This window comes from Mustela nivalis, assembly GCF_964662115.1.
Source record: "Mustela nivalis genome assembly, chromosome: 2".
NCBI classification, from domain to species: Eukaryota; Metazoa; Chordata; class Mammalia; order Carnivora; family Mustelidae; genus Mustela; species Mustela nivalis.
In genome coordinates this window covers 165,030,547-165,043,067 of record NC_139021.1, presented here as the reverse complement: position 1 = coordinate 165,043,067, position 12,521 = coordinate 165,030,547, and the positions used below count along the sequence as shown (strand labels likewise).

The 12,521-nt window shown below is 43.3% G+C and overlaps 1 protein-coding gene across 4 annotated transcripts in view; it reads left to right on the top strand.

Annotated features, from left to right (window-relative positions):
* The window catches only part of SORCS1 (sortilin related VPS10 domain containing receptor 1), a 505,841-nt gene that overhangs the window by 370,610 nt on the left and 122,710 nt on the right, over nt 1–12,521 (top strand). The window lies entirely within an intron of this gene.

The window sequence follows — 12,521 nt, the reverse complement described above, 5'->3', positions numbered from 1 at the left end:
CAGCACAACTTGTAGGTTGTTTTTCTGATTTTACAGAAGAAGACACTAAGGCATAGAAAGTTTAAGTAATATATTTACATAGCAGCTCCGTAAGTGTCCTTCTCCTTTGGTCCAGAGGACCTCTAGGACGGCTAAGGAACAGAGGAGTACTGCCAGGCCTAAGAGAGGGCACTGCAGGTGAAAGCGTTCGAAGAAAGAGACAGGAGGAAAAGCATAGAAGAAAAAGAGTGAGATGAGGAAGGACGGGGGGCATGGGGAGGAGAAAGAGGTCTTAGGTGTAGAGGAGAGAACAGAACGGACTCTCCGCAGGTACCCCAGAGCAATGAGGCTGCCCAGCACTGAGCCAAAGGGTGACAATCCAATTTTTGAGACATTTCCCGTTTGACACATATCCCTCACCGTTCGAAAACTTCATCCTCGCTCTCCCTTGTCCCTATCTACTTGCCCTCAGCTCAGGTGAATGCAAAAGCAGAAGATCCCTGTACCTTACCTGCTTGGGGACAGACAAAGGAGGTCACCCCTGCTCTCCAGACTCTCCAGAAACCACTTCCTTACTGTGCACATGGCATGAGATTTTTCATTTCCAGAGGTTCTCCTTCCCGTCTGGGGAATGAATATATTCTTTAGCAAAATCCATCGGGGGGGTACCGATCAGGGTCCAAGCTGACCATCACCTTCCTCCGTTGGAAGCTCAGGCGGGACTACCATATGTAATATGCCCAGCACTGTGCCTGGCACAGATTGAACGCAGCCGTTCAGAACTCTTCCCCTTACCTCTTCAGTGGGCTCTCTCTGGTGGCCACCGCTCCAGCCTCAGACCTGATTATGTTATCTTGGATTCCAAGGCCCAGTTTTTGCTACAGAAGAGCCAGAGCAGCCTTTTCCTTAGGCAGAACGATTCCTGCCATCTGGGCAGAGTTCTCACCTCGACCCTTAGCTCATCTCACTCTGTCTTCTCACTCCTTGCCTGCAGGCCTGTGGGTTTGCTCTCGGTTCCTAGAACATGCGGAGCCCTGTGTGTCACCATGAGGCTCTGATACTTGCTGGTTCTTCCACATGGAGTATCATCTCTTCCACCTTCCCTGACCAGCTCATGGTAATTAATCACCACGGATGGTTCAGATATAAACAGCCATTTCTTTTTTTTTTTTTAAGTTTTTATTTTGAAATAATGTTGAGCTCACATAAAATCTTCAAAAAAAAAAAAAAAAAGAAAGAAAATAGAATAATATCAGAACCAGAGAAAGCATCCCTCCCTTAGGAGAGTCATTCTTGAACTCCCAATCTAAGCCAATTTTATATATTGTTTGCTTTCATTCTGTGGTTTTACTGGATGTTATCTTTGGGGGAAGCCAAGAGAGGCTTCGGAGCAACTCTCTATACTAGCTTTTGCAAATTTTATGCGAGTCTAAAATTATTTCAAAATAAGAAGTTAAGAAATAGAAATGGATGCTTACGTCTGAACCATCCATGCTGATTAATTACAATAAACTGGCCTCTAAATTCTAGGAGAGGAGGGGCCGTGTGTATCTGTGGTCAATATCACATCTCCAGCACATGCCACAGTGTCAGCATGTAGATGGAGCTTAGTAAATATTTGCTGAGTGAGTGAATACATAGCTGGCCAGTTGTCAGGGTGACCAAGTCACTTACTAAGCTGTCAGAAAATTTTAGAGCATTGCATCTCAAATCTGGACATAATCATGGCCCAAAAAAGGATCTCGTTAAAACGTGGGTTCTGATTCAATAGGGGCCCAAGAGTCTGCATTCCTAATAAGTTCCCAGGTGAAGCCCGTGCTGCTGGTCAGCAGAACACGTTTAGAGTCACAAAGTCCCATAACGAAAAACTAATGAAAGAGCTTTAGGGTTTGTCTCCCATGACTGCACCGTCTTGTTCAGGAAGCCCTGGATGGAATTGGTAACATCCCAGATTGCTTTCATTTTCAAGTTTTTGGGGATAATACCGCTTCTGGCTTGTGGCATCTAGTGCACACAACCCCACATCCTGAAAACAATAAGGCTGTCATTTTCCCTGATGTGCACGTTCCCTTTCACCCGTTATTCCTCTGCTCCCTGCAGCCATGAAGGTTGATAATGCTAAACTGTCATCTCGGGCTCAGCTTTCACATGGCATGAAATAGATCAGTTCTAATTTTATTTATTTTATTTTACTTTTTTTGCAAAGGCAGCATCTTCAGAAACTACCCAAGAGTGAAAATTCAATAAAGGGATTTAATTTGAAAAGTTATCCCTGTCAAAACAAAACAGAAAAAAAAAAATTACCTACCAATTGAAATAAAGGATCTAGGCATAATGCCTGACCTGCCTAGGTATAAAAAAAAAAAAAAAAAAAAAAAAGAGATTTTTTTTTTTTCAGTATCATATCCAGCCTCTCCCTCTTTCTTTCTCCCTCTTTCTTCCTTCCTCTTCCTCTTTCTCAAAGTACTTGGTAACCAGGAAGTTGTTTTGACACAGGAAAAATCCCTCACTAGCTTATTTGGCTTATCCCCATCGGGCGGTTTACAAAGGCTTATCTGGGCTTGTTAATTCAAAGTTCGGTTTTAGCCTCATTTCACATTTCCCTAGATTACATTTTATAATCGATTTCTGTTTCACCTGAACTCCCCGTACCGAGGGCTTTTTTTTTTTTTTTTTTTTTTTGCTTCGTGACAGTCTGTGACTGCCATAGACATTTCTGCCACTGTGCTCTGGAATCTGGATGTCTTGTAGTTTACACTGTGACAAGGAAGTTATTCTTCCTTGCATTACCTCTCTGCCTTGGGAGGAAGGCTGGGGAGAGCAGCCTCAATTACAATCAATCACGGGAATTATTATTGGAAAATTTTGAACATGTTTACTGGTTGTGGCATTTGTTATTGGTCCCTGCATTTAACTGAGGACACCCTGACAGGTCCTCACTCCAGAGACAAAGATTTTACTATTTAAATATCGGGTGTGTGTGTATGAATGTATCTGCTCTCAGGCATCCTATGGAGTCAGTACATTAAAACTGCCACCCAGTGCATTAAAGCTGTAAAAAGGACGCCTGTCTTCTATTGATTCACCTAATATAGGTGCATTGCTGTATACATATGTAATGAACGTAGTTGGAAAATGTTGACCAAACTGCTGGGTTGAAAGCTTTGTGAAAAACCTTATCTCATTTTATTTTGGTTCTTTATACAAACAAAGGTCAGAGACTGACCCATTTGTTGACTTAATAAATAACCTTACCTGTATAAGCAAGTCTTCTCAAAGAAGGGCTCCAGAGTCCTGAGGGGCTAACAGACAAGTTTAAGAACCTCACTAACTCCCTGGAATTGTGCGCTGCGTGTTAGGTATACGGGATTTTGGAGGAAAAGAATGTAACTATGATCAGAATTCTTTACCTGGAAATTACCCAGGGATGCAGAGTTCTCTGTGCACATCTGTACATACCATCTTGCAAGAAATGCAAGAAACTGCAGTCCTGAGTTTGACCTTTATCACTCCTCCCTTTCACTTCTGAAATGAAAGCCATAGTCAGCGGCATGACTATTTTGGTACTGGGGGTGATCTGTGCTAGCATGGACAAGGGGCAGGGGACAATTACTGGGCTCATTGTCTGTTTGCATGAGTAAGTAACCTTGTAACAACTTGCACAAGGACTCATCTCTTTCACTGGGGAGAAACAACCTTGGCCCTTAAACCAACTGTGAAAATGAATGTCCAAAAACCCTTGCTGAAATGAACCACAGACTAGCATTTTACAAGCTGAAATAAAAACCAAAGGAGACTCACAACTTTATAGAACCACCATCCCACGGATTCTGGTCTTGGGTCAGAACTGGACATCCCATTCTATTCCCATTTTCCAGGGCTGCAGCTGACTTCCATAATGAGCAGCTGGCCAGCAATATCTGGTTGGGGGACGGTGGCTGCAATGCTGAGGGGCTGTGATGGAGACCTCGGTTCCCAATAGGCCTCAGTCTGTGACCTATGGGGTGCTTTCAGTTCTCTGTATAGAGATAGATTACCTTTATGACAACAAGAGTAGCAGCAATGACAATAAAAAGGAGAAGTTGTTCTCGGGTGCATCAAACGAAAAGTAAAATCCTCTTCCTGACCTTCCTTCCTATTCCCCAGGTGCAGCACGTTTTTTTTTTTTTTTTTAATGTTTCTTCTACATTTTTTCCAGAAATTGTGTGGGCTTACACAGGTGAATATGCATGTGAGTACACAGACATACACACTCACATACGTTTGTGTTCTAAAACCACCATGCCACATGCACTACTGGGGAATACAATAGCAAGTTAAAATTTTCCCATTTCAACACATGTAAATGCAGCCACTTTGTGACCAATGACTACAAAAAACCACACTTTGTGCAGTCAGCTATGCTCTCGTTAGCTTTTCTCTCATTAGTAGAACTGTAGAGGTTTGGCTCTTTCACACAGTGCTAATACATCTGTACACACACACACACACACACACATTACTGATTTGGTTAGTCAGCATTCAACTTGTGCAGGCAGCAAGCAATGCTGGAAAGAGAAACTACAGATGGCCAGTTCCAGGTCTGAGAGTGAATACTTGGAAAATTTTAGTAGACCTTGTTGCATTGTCCTCTGAGATGGCTTCATCGTTGCACGCTCTCACTGTGTTGGTGCTGGGATGCTTGGGTTTGCAAGCCCTCAATAGCCTGAGACATTATCAAAGATTTCTTAAACGTAACCCGTCTGATGAGCCACGAGCTATATCCTTATTGCTTTTATTTGCATTTATTGAATCGTGAATGAGGTTAAGAATTTTTACTGATTTTTCTTGGTTATTTGTATTTCCTCATTAGTGCGCCTTTAAAAGATGTCAAATCTCTTTAATGTTCCAGAGAAGATGAATACTTTGGCTTTTGTATATGAATATATATATTTAAAAAAAAAAATGTCAAACTGGCCACTCCCACGCCAGCCAGGGTCCCAACCCTGGCTCACCAACTGGCATTTTTTGACCCCACGTTTTGTATCCTTGATTTACCTTCTTTTCAGTCCGTTTATTTAGGAACAGTTTCTGAGGTGGGACCTGGGAAGAGGCTAAAATTTTCTAGAATTGGGGCTGCGGCAGATTCCGATGGCTCCCTACTCCTCCCCAGCCTGGGGAAGGGCCTTTCCCCTCTCCGCCTGCCGCCACAGCAGGCCTCAGGACGAGAGCACAGAGGCGCCCTGCACTGGCTTGTTCTCTTGGCTGGGTCCTTCTGACCCCCATTGTTCATGTTGCAAAAGCCTCTTGATTTTGACTTCTCGTGATTTCAGTGTGGCCTCTCTGATAGAGTAGCCTTAAAGACAGCCTGAAAACCAACCAGAAACGCATGAAACACGGTAACACAGGCCTCCCCACACAGCAGTGAAAATCTGGCAGGAACATGTAGTCATGGGCCCCGCTGGGCGGCTTTCAGAGTGCGTTCTTTGTACGCTTCTGTGTTACTTCCCCTGCATGCTGGGGGCCCAACCGGCCGGGAGAAGGTCTGTGCTGCTTGGAAGAGAGGACAGAGTGCACAGAAGAAGCCTGTTCTCCCCTGGCCTTTTTCACGCGACAGCAGAGGAGTGCATCTCTGTTGGGTTTTTAGAATCCTCCAGAACACAGCAGCATGGATGGCAAACATGGATGGCAAAGTGTCTGGAAAATTCCTAATGCTTCTCACCCCTGCTTTAAAAAAAAAAAAAAAAAAAAAAAGTGTCATAAAGGTCTTGGCACTTACTCATACATTTCCTTTCTTGGTCAAGTACGTTCTCAGGCAACAGTGATGCTAATACCATGCACCCGTGCATTTTATCCCTATCATTTGGCTCCGCCACTACTGCCCTCGGTACTTCTCAGTTGCATTACTCATCCCCATTCTTGTAAGTAGGCTCTATTATTTTTCTCATTTTAACCTTGAGGAAAACAAGGCTTATAGTGATTAAATGTTTTGGCCACTGCCTCAGGGCTAGAATCTGAAGCCCTATTATTATGCATTCATTCAGCAGAGACTGTTGGGCCTGGATGTAGTGGTGATAGGAGGGAAAGTTGCAAAGGCCCTGCTCTCATCGAGTTTCCCTAGTAGATAGAGAAGACCTTATACTGGGTATAAACCCATGTCTAATGCCAAGTGGTGTTAAGTCCAGGAAGTACAGGAAAGCAGAGCAAGGGGAGCAGGGATTGAGGGGGGAGGGGCTGTCAAGGAAGGAATCGCTGATCAGGTGGTATTTGATGTTTGAGCCAAGTAGTATGGAAGTAAGGGAGACAGCCTGCTGGAACAGCATTCCAGAAGCATGGAACAGTATATGCAAATGATACAGACTATGGCCATGCTCCGCAAGGGTCAGGGCATATCAGGAAGGCCAGGAATATGGAGACACAGGCCAGCGTGTCATCTTTATTTATTTCACCAGGAAAGGCAGAAACGTACCTTATTGGTCTTGATTGAACACTGACCATGTTCCAAGTATGATATATAGTATTGGGGGTGATTAAAAAAGAAAGTTATTAAATGAAGAAATACTAGGTTGAGCATACCCAGGTGCCTCAGAGGCAATCCCTTGAACTGACTCTTTGTCCTGAAATTAATCACATAGATGTGAACACATCCAAGTAGGTTGCACACCCCTCCTCCAAAAAGCCCTGTAAAAAATTCTGTGTTTTCTCCCCCATGCACCAAACTGCTTTCATCTCTCCTCTTCCTCTCTCTCTCTCCTTCCCATTTTTATTCCTGCTTTTGTTCCTTCTGGCTTTCCTACCATTTCTTCCCAACCCCCAACCCCACTCCCCAACCTAAGGCTCCCTCCTGCACCCTGCCTCTCCCCCTGTCTTTTTTGACTCAGTTTGGGAAGTTTTTCAAACAAATGTGCTTCTCGGTTTTTCATGCCTTGGTGTGACCTTCTATATAACTTCATGTCTTTTCTCAAGTTAAGCTGGATTTCCAGTGTGGCTTCCTCAGAACGGACAGGGAGCATTTCCCAAACACATCTTGTACCCTCCCCCTCATGCCTCTGTGTTCCTTCTTCCTGGAGTCCTCCTTATCACTCACCCTACCACTGTTCCAAGCCACCTTCCAGACTTTTCTCAGCTCCTCCAGGAAGCCTTCCACAGGTGTCCCCGCCCTCACCCCCACACAGGTCATTGTTACCTCTGGGCCTTAGAGTGAATAGTAAAGTGGTCTCTATCTCCCAAGTACAGTAGGCCAGGGAGGCATAACAGGTCCACAGTTCTGTGTGAAGCAAAGTAAAATAGAGGCCATCACAGGAGAACCTGTGGCATGGGGTAGACCATCTGTGGAAAGGTATGAATTAGTGTGCCCCTCACCTGTGGGCTCACAGCACTCCTTTCTGAGATACACTCACCATGCTTCATTGCAGTTGGCAAGTGGTGTTTCTGTATTTGTATTAAATTATTATGTCCTTCTCGCCTCTTTCATGTCCCTAATTTCTAGTCTTGTGCTTGGTGAAAAATTTATGATCTCAGAACTTTTTCTGTAGTAAGCATGGCCTCCTAAATGTCAGAAGGCTAGTCATAAAAGACAACATTTAGAAAGTTATCCTGGACCAAAATCGAGAGATTTCATAGAAGAAAGCAGTACCACCATCTCTATGTCGAGGGAGAACATTTGATCTAAGTTTATAATTTTCTCAGAAATGTATTGAACTTGGGCTTTTCAAGGGGCCACGGCTGGAGTCTCCGCTTTGCATGTGTCAGTTTCTTACTGGTACATGCCACAGAGGGTTCTGGAACCCTGAGGGTAATGAAATGTACATGAGCACAAGCATGTCGACACATGCGTGCATGTGTGTGGGTTGGGGACATTTAATGTGAAGGTTTTAAAATAATAGAACAACGTAAAGAACAATTCAGGAAGCTATATATGCAGATATATGGGCTTTAAAAACTGCCCTGTTTTAATGTTGAAAATTAGTAGGGGATGGAGAGTTTCAGAGTGTTCCTGACTGCCTAGAGAGTTATGGTTTTGCTCAAAATGAAATTTTTATCATATTAAGATATATGAAAGGATTTCTTGCTAAGTAAATATTTGTTGAGTGCCAGAATCAGGGGTAGAGTCCTAGAGACCTGTGATGCATTTCATTTACTAGCATTTGAGCTTATGCAAATCTCATCCCTAAGCTTGGAGTTCTTCATCTGTAAAAAGTACCACTTTCTGGGATTTTTTTTTTTGGGTAAATCTGGAAAGAGAAAAAGCATGTGATCCCTTGGCATGGTTCCTAGCCGAGGGGCCGGGCGCTCTCCGGTTGTTCTGGAGGTTGATGCCGTCGCTGCTCTCACTGGAGAGATGCTGGGAAAGGAGAGCTCAGCCCCGGCCTCAGGAAGAACCCCACGGAAGAAAGCCCAGAAAGTCTTTGGCCAGGGTCGCAGACAAGGAAAGGGCAGTTCGAACCAGAGGTTTGTTTCTTGGCACAGGGTGGGAAGGAGACAGGTTTCAATGGGTAAAGACTTGCCGGATGTTAAAATGATAGTCTGATTCTTTTTTTTTTTTTTTTTAAGATTTTATTATTTATTTGACAGAGATCACAAGTAGGCAGAGAGACAGGCAGAGAGAAAGAGAGGAGCAAGCAGGCTCCCTCTACAGAGTCTGATGTGGGACTTGATCCCAGGACCCTGGGAATAAGACCTGAGCTGAAGGCAGAGGCTTTAACCCACTGAGCCACCCAGGCACCCCGATAGTCTTAACATCCTTTTTTAATTCTAATGTTCTAATAACTGCTCGTTACCTAGAGGAACAGTCTGAAGCATAGCTTGGTAAGTGACCTTCTCTGACTCAGCCAGCTTGGAGGAGATAGACCTAGGTTCTGGAAGGTCACCCTCAACAGGAGGGCGCACTTGCAAAGCAATATGGCTGCAGGCTGGCTGGCCTGTGTGCTGGGCTCCCACACACCTCCCAGGTCCTCCTCATAGCCCGAGTTATTTTCCAGTTCCCCCACTGGCCACTGCCTCACACCATTATCTATTAATTATGCCCAGAGAATATTTTTCCTGGTGTCTTAAAAAAATTACTTAAAAAAAAAGTCTTTAACCCACACTACACATTGAATATGAAGAAAGATACTGTGTCAGGGAGAAGTGTATGGAGTGCTTTACAGTCGGTTCCTGTGAGACATGGTGGGCAGCACTGGTGACTAAAGAGAGAGCACTTCAGGAGCAGCCACTACTCCTGTTCCTGGAGCACAGACTAGCCCGGCACCAGACTCACTGCCTTTCACGCCTGAGCTCTTCTCTCATCACCGCTGCTGGCAAGATGCCTCGCACCCGTTCCCATTTTGCAGATCAGCGTTTAGAGAGGTGCCGTGACTGCTCCGGTTTACGGAGCTAGCAGGCCTTGAACCTGCATTTAAAGCCCTGTCCCTCTGCTCAAAGCCCAGCCCTTGAAAGGAGGCCTTTCTCTAGATCACAGATTTTGCAGGGGGTGGAAACTGCGTTACCCCAAGCAGCAGCTGTTGCTCAGAGTGAGGATGCCTGGGAAGAGCAGCACAGGGCCCTAATCACCTATGGCAAGGAAAACATCTGTGTGGGAAAAGTAATGAAATTAATTCTAAAGTCTAGCAGTTGCATGCATTAATTGACGTTAATTAATGCCAAATTACAGGATACTTCCTATGGAATCACATCATACACTCACTAGAATTGAATATGGAAAGAGTTCATCATACTTAATGCTATTACAGCAAGCCCCAAGGGGAGTAAGAGTGATTGGTCCCTCATTATGAAGTGCAGCCAATTTCTTTCTGTTTCCATGAGAAGGAGAAAGAGAACAAACCAGGAGCACTCTACCAGGGGCTGGCGGTTCAAAATTGTTCATTTCCCCTTCAGCTTGCAAATTTCACTTTGAGCCACTCTAAGCAAGAAATGCTTTTAAGACCCCTTCTTGGGGCTTTCCTTGGGTCACCCAGCTGAACCCTCTGTATTTCTTAGTTGGAGAACAGCCTCACAGCACGTATTGCTTGTAGTCCCCCCACCTCAGTACATGACATGGTGAGTGGAGGAAGATGGAAAAGCAGAGGAATTAGAGATGGTTCTTTAATTTTCCAGAGACAGATCTCAAGCCCACCGTGGACCGCGCCCCCTCCACCCCCTGGCTGGGAGATGCTGACCGGGGATTTGCACACAGAGCTGTCTCCCTCTCTCACATCAGTGCCTGTATACTACTCTTGACATCTCCTATCTTTCTTTTATTCATTTTTCCAGTGCAAACATACATATGTAGATATCTATATATACAACTTGTACAGAATCTGGTTGATACACATTCCGGTAACCTACTTTTTAAAAAACTTTTATTTTAGAATACTTTTAGGTAAACAGAAAAGTTACCAAGACAGTGTAGCTTTACCTAGCTTCTCTCAACGTTGAAATCTTGAACAACCAAGGTCTGTTTTCCAAACTAAGAAATTAACATTGATGCAATATTATTAATTGGTAACCCATTTTTATTGTATAACATGTATTAAGCACTTCTACAAATACTCATATACTCTTTGGAAGCCCGGTTTTAATCACAAACTGAAGTTTTCAAAAATTATTCCCTCATTTTCGGCCCTTCTTCTCTCTTTCTTTATTATAAATAACACTGATGAATATTGAAATAAGTCATTCTTCTCATAGATCATTAATTATTTCCTTGGGTAGAAGTCTCAGAAATGAACATGAGGTTGAAAGATCTCATTTTCAAGGATGTTGACCATATTGTTGAATTACCCCACAAAAATACAGATTTACTGGTCTTTCTTTTGTATCTAGGTATATGAATTGATATTTAGCTCAAAGCCAAAATATGTGTAACAAATAGTGGCTCCCAGTTCACAGGCATTTTTCACACAATGTAGAGTTGTAGAAATAAAAGCCTTGGGGCCAACCAAGTTTGAATCCCATAATGCCGTTTCTGTAAATCATGATCTCTTTGAGCTCCATTCTCTTTATCTAAAAAATCAGTTGATATCTTATTATACCTTGTAGTACTGTGAAGATTAAATGCATGCAATAAAGGTGAAACATGCTTCAGAGTCCCTGGTACATAAATGCTCAACAAATGTTAGTTTCCCTGTTCTTTTATTTCCTTCCTGAATCCCTTCAATTCAGAAGTTCCGAATAGTTGAGTTATAAATATGAAAAGTGTATCTTTATATTTTCTATCTTGTGCTTGTTCAGGAACCTTTGAAAAGGAGGTTAAATTCTTAAGAAAGAAACTCTTAGACTCCGTGATAAATAAAACAAGCCCTGTGTGTTTATCAAGAAGTCCTCATTAGGTGGCAGTCCAAGCAATTCTGATTGGAAGTTGTATTTGTAATTTGAAGACCAAGACCTCTTAATCAAGAACCTTTGGTTCAGTTTGGTTAATCATTGTTTTTATTCATTATCTCACATAATAGCACAGAGAAAGAGTTGCTCTGGGCTCAGTACAATCAGTAACTCAGTGTTACTGATTTTTTGCATACTCATTATGTACGCTTAAGTGTAAGACAGTCCCCTCTGTGTAAAAAGAAGGCTAGCGCAGTGCCAAGCATCACACTGGACACAGCGTTCTAGAGAGACGGAAGAGGGTCTTCTGCTTCAGCTCCTGGTCTCTGCCCTGCAGCCCCTGAAAGACCTCCCTCTCTTCTCGTTTCCTGTGACAGGGTTTTAATGCCCTTTCCTGAACCATCCAGTGGCAAGGGAAGTAAAGGAAGACCTTGAATGGGCATAGACCCAAAAGGATTAATCCTTGCCTGTGAGCACTTATCAGTCACACAGGAGCAAGGACAAGCGTATAGATGGAGTATTGGCTTTTCCGTTAAAGAGGCTGGGAAGAGTGGGTATTGGAAGGTCACCAACAAAACATAACTGATAGAGAACTTAACTGAATAAGCAAATTCAGTTTACCCTTTTAAAGGACCTCCTATGTGCTCTCAAACTGATTTTATCACTGTGAAAGGTAGCAAAAGAGGAAATAGGAATATTACCATTACTGATAACAACTGAGATCTGTACCCATTTGAGTTTAAAAACTTGTAGCATATACATTATTTCAGTTAATTCTAGAAGCCAAACTGTAAGAGAATCGACGTTGGCATCCCCATTTGGGTGGCAAGACTCAGGGGGATGAAATGATTTCTTTTGAACTACGCAGCCAGGAAATGACCAGACCAGAACTCAAGCCCAGGTCTGCTAGCTGCCAATGTTCATTGTTTCTGTGACCCCAAGCTACATTTAGAAAAACAGAAGTTTTTTAAAAGTTGTAGAAGGGTCTGTGGAGTGTGAAAGTTGTGAGGTAAAGATTTTGTGTGCTGTAGTGGTGGGGAAGGACTGAGTCACAGAAATTGTCTTTGAGAAGATTTGAGTTATGCCCCAAAATAAAACTCTAAGAGTGTTCACAAAAGGAGATAAAGAGGGAATAGTGGCTCTTCTTTAGTTATCTCTGGAAATGGTTTCACCGGGACTAGATGGTTTAAAGTGCTTCAGAATCAGTCCCATTCCCACAGATGGCAGTGGGATGAAGGAATATTGTAGATAAAGCTCTCCTC